This window comes from Suricata suricatta, chromosome X (genome assembly GCF_006229205.1).
Source record: "Suricata suricatta isolate VVHF042 chromosome X, meerkat_22Aug2017_6uvM2_HiC, whole genome shotgun sequence".
Lineage (NCBI taxonomy): Eukaryota > Metazoa > Chordata > Mammalia > Carnivora > Herpestidae > Suricata > Suricata suricatta.
The window spans coordinates 6,147,483-6,156,792 of NC_043717.1; the positions used below are offsets into that span (position 1 = coordinate 6,147,483).

The window sequence follows — 9,310 nt, forward strand, 5'->3', positions numbered from 1 at the left end:
GTGTGTGTGTGTGATCCTGTGGTCCGCACGCTCATGGGTCCGGGCTGGGCACTACAGTGAGCTCCCCCGTGTCGCTGTGGCGGCTGCTTTATGAACTGCTCTGTGAGCAGAGAGAGCTGTAGAAACACAGAGCAACTGGTCATGAAGTGGAGAGGTATGATGGGTAATTTGTCTGTCGACTGACTGGACCACGAGGTGCCCCGATATTCGGTCAACATCATTCTGGGTCTGTGAAGTTGCTTCCGGACGAGATGAAGGTTTCGATCAATAGACCGAGGAAAGCAGATGTAGGTGCGTTCCATCCAATCCGTCGAGGGCCTGAATGAAACAGAAAGATTGACTCTCTGCGAGGAAGGGGAACTCCGCCTGCCTGATGACTGAGCCGGGACATCGCTTTTCCTGCCTTTGGACTTGAACGGAGACGTCAGCTCCTGAGGCTCGATCCTGCTGGCCTCCAACTGAAACTGTACCATTGGCTCCTCTAGGTCTCCAGCTCGCTGACTGCAGATCTTGGGACTTGTCGGCCTTCATAATCATGTGAACCAATTCCTTATAACGAATCTCTTTATCTGTCTATCTGTCCATCCACCCATCCATCCATCCATCATATGGGTCTATCTATCTATCTATCATCTCCTATTGTTTTTTTTTTTTTGCTGGAAAACCCTGGCTAATACAGAGGTCTGATGGGAACACTGAACTTCCATCGCAGGGCTGATGCTTTTCAGCAGTGACTGGATCACATTGGGCTAGTTACTCACATTCTCTGGGCCTTGGTTTCCCCACGATAAAGCCTAGATGGTACAAATGTCATCATAAGTTACACATATACCGGGGCGCCCGGGTGGCTCAGTCAGTTAAGGTCAGGCTTCAGCTCAGGTCATGATCTCACGGTTCGTGGGTTTGAGCCCCGCATCAGGCTCTGTGCAGATAGCTCAGAGCCTGGAGCCTGCTTCGGATTCTGGGTCTCTCCTTCTCTCTCTGCCCCTCCCCTGCTCGCACTGTCTCTCAAAAAACAAAAACAAAAACAAACAGGATTTTTGACCTCACCCTAAGGCGCATGGAGAGGCGAGCGGCATTTCCACTCAGGTGCTACCCTTGCCCAGTTCCCCACTCCCTCTTCCACGGGGGTTTGGTTGGCTGCATCACGTGGGAAGAAGTTCAGGCAGGGTCGTCAGCCCCTGCCATGGATGAAGGAGGTTCCCGCATCTGCAGGTGGGTTGCTGTCTGAAAAAGGAACCGGCCCAGCCTAGAGAGCCTTTTTGCTGCCTCCACCTCGGCGGAGCTCTGGCCTGGCGATGAGGAGGTGGAGGAGAAGGAGGAGGAGATGATGGCTGGGAGCCCACGGAAGAAAACTGTGGAGGTGCTGCCACTGAGAATAATGTCAGTGAAGAGGACATGCTCGGTGACTCTGATAGCATTGCTGACAACTCTTTTTTAGCTCAAGCAGACGACCTGGAGTGATACACGCAGCTTCCTGAGCATAGGAAACGCGCCTTAGACCTCCCCAGTGGACAGCTCTGTTCAGAAAGCAATGACCACAACAAACTCAGCGTTACCACCATAGCCAACTTTACTGAATTAAAAATGGAGGCGCATACAAAGAACCAGAGTAGGCGTGAAGATGTCCGTATTGAACCTGAACCTGATCTTTTGTATGATACGCCTTCCTCACAGGTTTTATACTGTGAAACTTTGCAGAATTCTTCAAATGATTCGGGCGACCAGTCTACTCAAGAGAGGGATTGGAACTCATCCTCTCACAAGACCGTGGACGAGGAATTACCCCAGAATAGCGTTGACCAACACCAGCAAGCCAGTGATTCCTCTTCTAAAGTCGGAACTAGCTCAGAGAATAAAAGAGAAAGTCTTAAAGAACATCTAAAAAGTGCCAGGACTGGAAATGCCAAGGCCCAGACACCAATATTTTCTAAGACTAAACAGCTCAGGGAGACTCTCCTGAGGAGATTAATACTGCTAAGAAAACAATGGAGTCATCATCAGTGACCTTGGTCTCTTTTATTTATTACCCAGCAAAGTGAGAGACCTTTGTGTTCAGTTCAAGGGACTTGAAAAATTATATGGTAATGCTTTTTGCTGAAATGAAGAAACGCTTACCATAATTACCATAATACTCGTGCAAATCAATAGAAAACAGATGCTTCCATGGTCGTGTATCTCATCTTAAGACAAATCAAAATATCGGTTCTTTCTCGAGCCTTCTATCCCTATCCTGCTGCTACTGAATCTCTTCCTTCCCTTCATGGTCACACTTCTCAAATCTCTTATCTTTGCTGTCTCCCTTTCCTCACCTCACAATTCTCAGCCCACTCCGACTCTGGGTTCTGTGCTCTCACTTGGTATGACCAGGGTGTCTAAGTCTAATGCTACTTCTAGTTCTTACCCGACACAATTAACCAGACCCTCGAAACCCTGACTTCTTGACATTCCACTCCTGTTTCTTTCTCTGGTTGTCTGGCTGCTTCTCAGTTTTCTTAGCTGGTGTTTCCTTGGCTGGCTCTTCTCAACCCAAACTTGAACTTCCTTTTACTACTCATGTCTTGAGGGACAGCGTTAATATTAGTAATGCCACCGATTAAAACTGCACATCTCTAAAGGCAGTTAAAGTTAAGAGTTGAGTGCAAAGAGATAGTATCAATAACAATATATGTCATAATGTTTTTCAAAAATCCTGGGTCCTTGCATGTAGTTAGTTATGTGTCAGTTTAGACAAAGCAGAGACAGTTGCTGCCATCCTCAGAGATGAGCCCGTCAAGCAATCACTTCATAAGTATTTCTGAAACTCCTGTGTTAGTACCTTATGAACCGGATGCAAATATGGTTCCTGTACAGGGAGAAGGCATTCAGGTGGGGAAGTAGAGCTGCAGGACACAGAGTCTAATATAAAACGAAAAGAGTCTAATAAATTCGAAATCGTGAGGCTGGCAGCTAAAGAGCTAACGGTGTGTATTGCCCTTGAAGCAGGCGTCCACTCTCTTCCTTCCGCTTTTCCCCTAGCACCTTGTTCTTTGTTTAATCTGCATCTCCTGCCGCAGTGAGTTCCCTGAGGACGGGGCTCTCTCTAACTCGTCTTTTTCTTACGTAACTGGCACGGTGCCTGGTAGGCTCTGGTTGGTTCTCAACTGCTAGGGCTTAGCCCAGTTGTGAATTCTGACCCTGTCACTGAGACCCAGGTTGTGCGCTCTGAGCCTTAGTTCCTGGTCTATTAAAAACTAAGTAACAAGAATAGTTGTTTTGCAAGTTAGGTTCTGCATCAAGGACAGGCGAAATTAGACTTGGGTAATGACCGTCAATAATTATATTGGTAGCTGCTAAGGAAGAACTTCACTAAATAATAAGTTTTTAAACCTCTTCTTACTTATAAATCTGGTGTGATGACCAATTTAAAGCATAAATATGTGTGTCACTTTTTGTTGTGCTAAAGTAGTGTTTTTCAAAGTTTAATTCCTAGACAACAACATCAGATCACTCAGAAACTTGTTGAAATAAGCATTCTCAAGCTCCACCCTGGACTTACTGAATCAACCTCTGGGGATGTGACCTGGCAACTGGCTTTGACAAGCCCTCCAAGGGATCCTGGTGTGCCAGAAGTTTGGGAACCACTGAGCTTGAGACCGTCAACCTTACACCGTTATTTTTGCTTTTTTATCATAGAATTGCAAGCTTACCGTGTTTTATATAAATGCTGAGAACTAAGTTAATCGTTTTTTAATGTGTGAAGATAAGTGATATTATTATTTGTTGGTCATTTTACACTTTAACAATCTGAGTTGGATAAAATGCAAAAAAAAAACCCCATTAAAGACACAAATGCGGGGTTTCTCAGCCTCAGCGCCAGTGCCATGTGGGGTGCGTTGTCCTCTGGGAGGGAGGTTGTCCCCTGGGAGCCACGGTCGTCCCTGGGTGAGAATCACTGATGTATGACAAGCCTCTTGTGGTTTTGCAGAGTTGTTGCTCCAGGATCTAGCGAGGTTAACTGTGTTCCAAAGCCGTTCCATTCATGTGAGGAAAGAGACTAAGTTGTAACACCAGTGTTGTCAAATGGAAAAAAAAAAAACAAAAAACGGTTCATGACCCAGAGGCTGCTCCTCTGTGTTGCATAAACCCTCCTTCTTGTTTCTGTGAGCCGGAGACTTCCAAGCTGCTCTGCTTGGCTCATAAGGCAGAGGTCTGCAGTTTAAGAATCTGTTTTTCCAAATACACAGGGGACCAGAGTCCTAATCTTGAACCAAGGAATCCAGCCAGGAGGAAGGCTCTTGTAGTACGCTAGCTCACGGCAACCATGTCTTCCTAAAATTATGGTTTGCCTGGAATACGTTTTCAGTTGGCTCGTTTGCATTTTGTTGAACATAACGCATGGGTTGGGAAGGAAAAGAAGTAAAAATGTAGCCCTGGGAGGGGAGACTTGGAGAGGAAGGAAGTGGGTGGTTCCAAGCGTTCTAAGTTTGGGAGAGAAATTGGTCTAATATTTTTTTAATCTGAATTTTAATAACCCAGGTACAAATGGAGTTCTACAACATGACAGCCGTGACCAATTCCAAGAACACTGCCTTGTGCTGAGACGCCGACACAGAGCAGAATGACGCACTAAAATGGACCAAACACAGACCTCCTGGCTTGTCCACACAGCTGACTTTTCCAGAATACCCTGCATGGCTTTCAAGTGGAAGATTAGGAAATGAGAAAAACTTTCATCTCAAAACTGGATGGGGGTGCCTGGATGGCTCTGTCGGTTAAGTGTCCGACTCTTGGTTTCGGTTCAGGTCATGATCTCTTGGTTCCGTGAGTTCAAGCCCCACGTCGGGCTCTGTGCTGACCGTGCGGAGACTGCTTGGGATTCTCTCCCTAGCGCTCTGCCCCTCCTCCACTCGCACCGTCTCTGTCTCTCGCAAAATAAAGAAATAAACGTAAAAATAAAATAAAAAGAGAACCGGATGCATCTACACATCTGGGCACAACACTGCCAGTCTCTCTGTCCACACTCAGAATCTAAACAGCAGCGTTTCTGATCACGAGTCAAATAGGCGTCTAAAGTGAAAGGCATCAAGCCACAAAATAAAACATCAGGGAATAACCCCACCCTGTCCCCATTCCAGTCCATGAGCCCGCCTAGTGGTTCCGGGTTGGGGATCTCGGCATTTTTCTCTTCCTTTGCAGTCCCTAAACCAGCAAGGCAAGAATTAGCAAGAACTACATGTGATCTGCTCCAGAGCCTGTGGATTTGCATTATTTAAATATATGGGAAGTGCCCATAATTGAGTAATTATTCTAGCATTTAAAGAATCCCAAACAATGAGCCATTTCTTCTTCAGACCCAATCCGGCCCACTTCCGGTTTCCTCTCAGCACAATGTGCAGAATTAGCCAATGTGTCATTTCCTAGAACACTTGATTGTTTATACAAGTAAGCGAGGCTCCTTTGGCGGTATTTATTTCTCTCATTTTAGACATGATGATTGTGGCCTTCGTGGTACCCCCTTCTCTAGAAGCTTCTCGGGTGTTAAATGTGTATCGATGTGATTTTGCACCTTTTTTTCTTCTTCTTCTTCTTCTTCTTTTTAAAATAAAGATTATCCTCTGGGAAGAGGGGCAGGGAGAGAAGGCGAAATCTAACTGAGAGCCAAACTCTTCCAACTCTGCGCATGCTTATCTGGCAGGCAGAATGTGTCGGTTTGACTCCTTACCAAGCATTTAAAGAAAATATTCTGCAAGCTATGCTTGAGTGCATTTTAGCAGTTTCAGAAAAGGGATTTCCCAGAAGGTCAGAGAGGAGGAGAACAAGAATTTGCCACCTCGATGACCCAGAGCCCAAGTGGATTTTTCCTGAGCTGTTTTTTCCATCAGAAATCTCGGTGAGAGGACAGGTCCCTGTGATGTTTGCACTTTGGCTGTAGGCAAGGCTGTGGTTTTAATAGAGTGGCAATAAGAGGAGCCTGCGTGGCTCAGTCGGTTACGCATCTGACTTCGGCTCAGGTCATGATCTCACAGTTGGTGGGTTTGAGCCCCATGTCGGGCTCTGTGCTGATGGCTCAGAGCCTGGAGCCTGCTTCGGATTCTGTGTCTCCCTCTCTTTCTGCCCCTCCCCTTGTTCGTGCAGGCTCGCTCTATTTCTCTCTCTCAAAAGAAATGAACTTAAAAATATTCTTAATGTAGAGGCAATAGAGAATGCATGATTGTGCCTTCAGCTCAGACTAAGACCTTCTTTCGCTACAGTGTTCGGTGTGTGCCTATGTTTTTAGTGCGACATGGAAATCCTGGCCCGTAAGAAAGACAAGCTTCATTGTCCCAAACAGTTCACACTGGTTCCCAATTCGCGGTGGTGCTGGAGAGTCAAGAGTCATAGGTCTAGCAGGAAAACAAGAGAGACCTAGTGGAGAACCAGGGGGAACGGAGGAGGGAGAGAGAGTTGGGGAGAGAGAGGGATGCAAAACTTGAGAGACTATTGAATGCTGAGAATGAACTGAGGGTTGAAGGGGAAGGGGGGGGGAAAGAGGTGGTGGTGATGGAGGAGGGCACTTAAGGGGAAGAGCACTGGGTGTTGTATGGAAAACAATTTGACAATAAAATATTATGGAAAAAAAAAAGAGTCCCTTGCTCGACCACCAACTTCTCTTCCTCCCCAGCTCCCTGTTCAGGCCTTCAGGGACGGCCAAGAGGCTGCCTAGGACAAACATTACAAGTCAGAAAGGACTAACGGTGCCGTAAACAGGCCCTGGGGAACCCCGAGGTCTGGCCTCTCCCTTAGTGAGCTCATTTTAGGAAGAAATGTGATAGGTCCGCTGCACTTCTCTGAGTCAGAGGAATACAGGGGCCACAAGTGGGTGTGTGGATAAGGCTTTTTCCGTGAGGGTCTCCGATCTGCCTTCACGGGCCCGTGTCACCCTTTTTCTGAAGTCCCCTCTGGTGACGTGCACATGAAATTAAGGATACCCGTAGATGTTGTCATGATGGTCAAATGACTTGTTTGCTAAGTGCTTGGAAGAGAGGAATCATCTGACTCTCTCTGGTAAGGCCCCCTGGAAGTGGTGGCTCTCATGCGAGTGACTGATGGGGGGGGGCGCTGACTGGAAGGGGGTGGGGAGGCGGGCCATGGCAGCCCACAGGGAGTCTGGAGCACAGTGTACTGCTGTTTGTCCCACCGGTGCAAGGAGTAGGGCTGTCACATAGCACAATTAGTCCCCGGGGGGTGGGCATAAGCTCTCCGACGTCTGGCAGCCAAGGGCGATCCTCCGAGAAGGGTGTGTGCCCTGGCACGGAGATCTGGGTGGGGTGCCGCATCTGCTATGAAAATCAACACGTATTTGGGGCCGGCAGCACCATGTGCCAAGGGGACAGGGCTCAGAACTTGGGAACCTGAAGACCTGAGCCTCAGTTTCCCTATCCGAGGCGTCTTCCTGCAATCCTCAATTTGAGGTTGGCACCTGGGCTACATTCATAGACCGATCACCGTAGTTAGTGCCTGTTTCTTTGTTTCATCCCCAGCTTGTGGCGTGGGGCGTGCGCAGACTCTCTCTTCTTCTCTGCCGCATCCCAGCATCCAGCACCGTGCCTGCACACAGTAGGTCCGCAGCACAGTCTGACTGGGTGCTTGAGATCTCCCATCCCCAGCGAAAGGTGGGTCCATGCTGGCCTCTTAGCTCCTAACTGGATGTAGCCCTCCCCCACCCCTTACTCTTTTCCAATACTTTCTCTTCTTGCCTTTCCTTGTAAGAGTCCTATGACTCTGTAGCGGCTGGCTTCACTCCGACACACCCCAGTCCCATTCGGGGCAGTTTCTAGCGACAGTACCCAGATTTGTGAAATTGTGGAAGGACACGGTGCCCGGGAGGCCAGGGATGCAGCTTCAGCCCTGACACGTTGGGTGGCAAGGTGACTGCGTGTGGGGTGGGTGTGACAAGAAAAGGCGGTGGCAGCCCCCTTGGCAATAACTCATGCCAACCGGAAGTGAAGGTGTCGGAGCAAGGGCACTTGGGCACCCCCTGGAAAGTGCAAGATCAGAACGTACTTGCTTTTTTGTTTCTCTCCTTCCCTTTCCCTTGGACATTTAATAAGCATCCATGTTTAACTAAAAGCACTCGAATGGTGGAATTTCTGGCATATAAGTTTTGGGTGGGGGCAGATGCTTGGGAGCAAGGAAGTTTCTGTGTTGTGGTTGGGAGAAGGGGAGGAAAGACCCTCCTTAGCTGTGTCCCAGTTGGCAGTCGCCATGCCTTCATGGTATTTACAAACAACTTTTCTCCTTATAAAAGTAATCTCACCATGTTACAAAGGATGTGGAGAGTAAATAATTTTCCAGAAACCATCTCACTGCAAACTACCTGTGAGCGTTTTGAAAGGTTTTCCTCTGGTCTCTTCTCCCAAGTGTCCAGATGTGGATCCCTGTTTGACTTTTTACGAGATACTTTTATATCACTCTAAGAGTGTTTAAAAACCTCCCTGATACCTTCCTGCGTTTCCTGGCATGAAGTCTTGCCGCCAGGGAACTGGAGTACTAAGCAGCTGGGGCATTTGGAGCAAGAGACAGCCCCAAAGTTGGACCTCAGTTTCCCCAGCCTGAGATGCGCCTGGAACATAACTTACCATGGAGGTTTCCAGTTTTAGGAATTGACCCTGCCTTTCTCCCCAGCAGTGGCTACTTAGGTCTCTGCTCAAACTACCGGATCCTCCAGGCTGGAGGGTGGAAGAGCTTAGAGCAGGTCAGGAGGCCAGGTCCAGAGTGGGGACTCCGGATCAGTCCGTTTTGGGCTCTCCTGGCAGGGATGTGGCCACCCGCCCAGCTCCCCGCTCCCAGGTGCGTCCTCCCAGCTCGACCCAAGACGCCTGGCCCTCGGCTTCCTCCTCCAGCTCCCCAGCTCCCCTCGGCCTCCTCTCCGGGGCTTTACCCCCCTTCGCGGGACCATCTTGGGTTATCGGGAGACCCAAGGCGCTGGTCTCCCCTACCCCAAGTGGGCAGAGGGGAGGCCCCCAGACTGCCAAGTCCCGGGAGTGGGTAAAGTGAGGTGACCGCCCTCTCCCCCGGGAATTGTGCCGGTCCCAGGAGTCAGCCCCGGGGCGGGCCGCGCCTGCAGCTCGGGTGGGGTGCCGTCCTCGCGGCCCTCTTTCCTCTCCGCGGTGGCCCGGGGGCGGGCGGACGCGGCGGCGCCCATCCTGGCCCCCACGCGGTTTCCCGGCGAGGCCGGAGGAGGGAGGTGATGGAGTGGGAAGAGGGAGGAGCGCGCGGAGCCGGAGGGGAAAGAGAAGGAGGAGCAGCGGCTGAGGGGAGAAGGAGCCTCCGGCGGGGGAGCCGGAGG

The 9,310-nt window shown here is 49.5% G+C and overlaps 1 protein-coding gene and 1 pseudogene across 1 annotated transcript in view; both read left to right on the forward strand.

Annotated features, from left to right (window-relative positions):
* The first annotated feature begins 1,186 nt into the window (after positions 1-1,186).
* LOC115284307 overlaps positions 1,187-9,310 on the forward strand; it is a 9,086-nt pseudogene continuing 962 nt past the window's right edge.
* The window catches only part of WWC3 (WWC family member 3), a 118,258-nt gene continuing 114,770 nt past the window's right edge, over positions 5,823-9,310 (forward strand). Inside the window, exon 1 of the mRNA XM_029930359.1 lies at positions 5,823-5,872. The gene's annotated coding sequence lies outside the window, so the exon portion shown is untranslated. The remainder of the gene's footprint in view (positions 5,873-9,310) is intronic.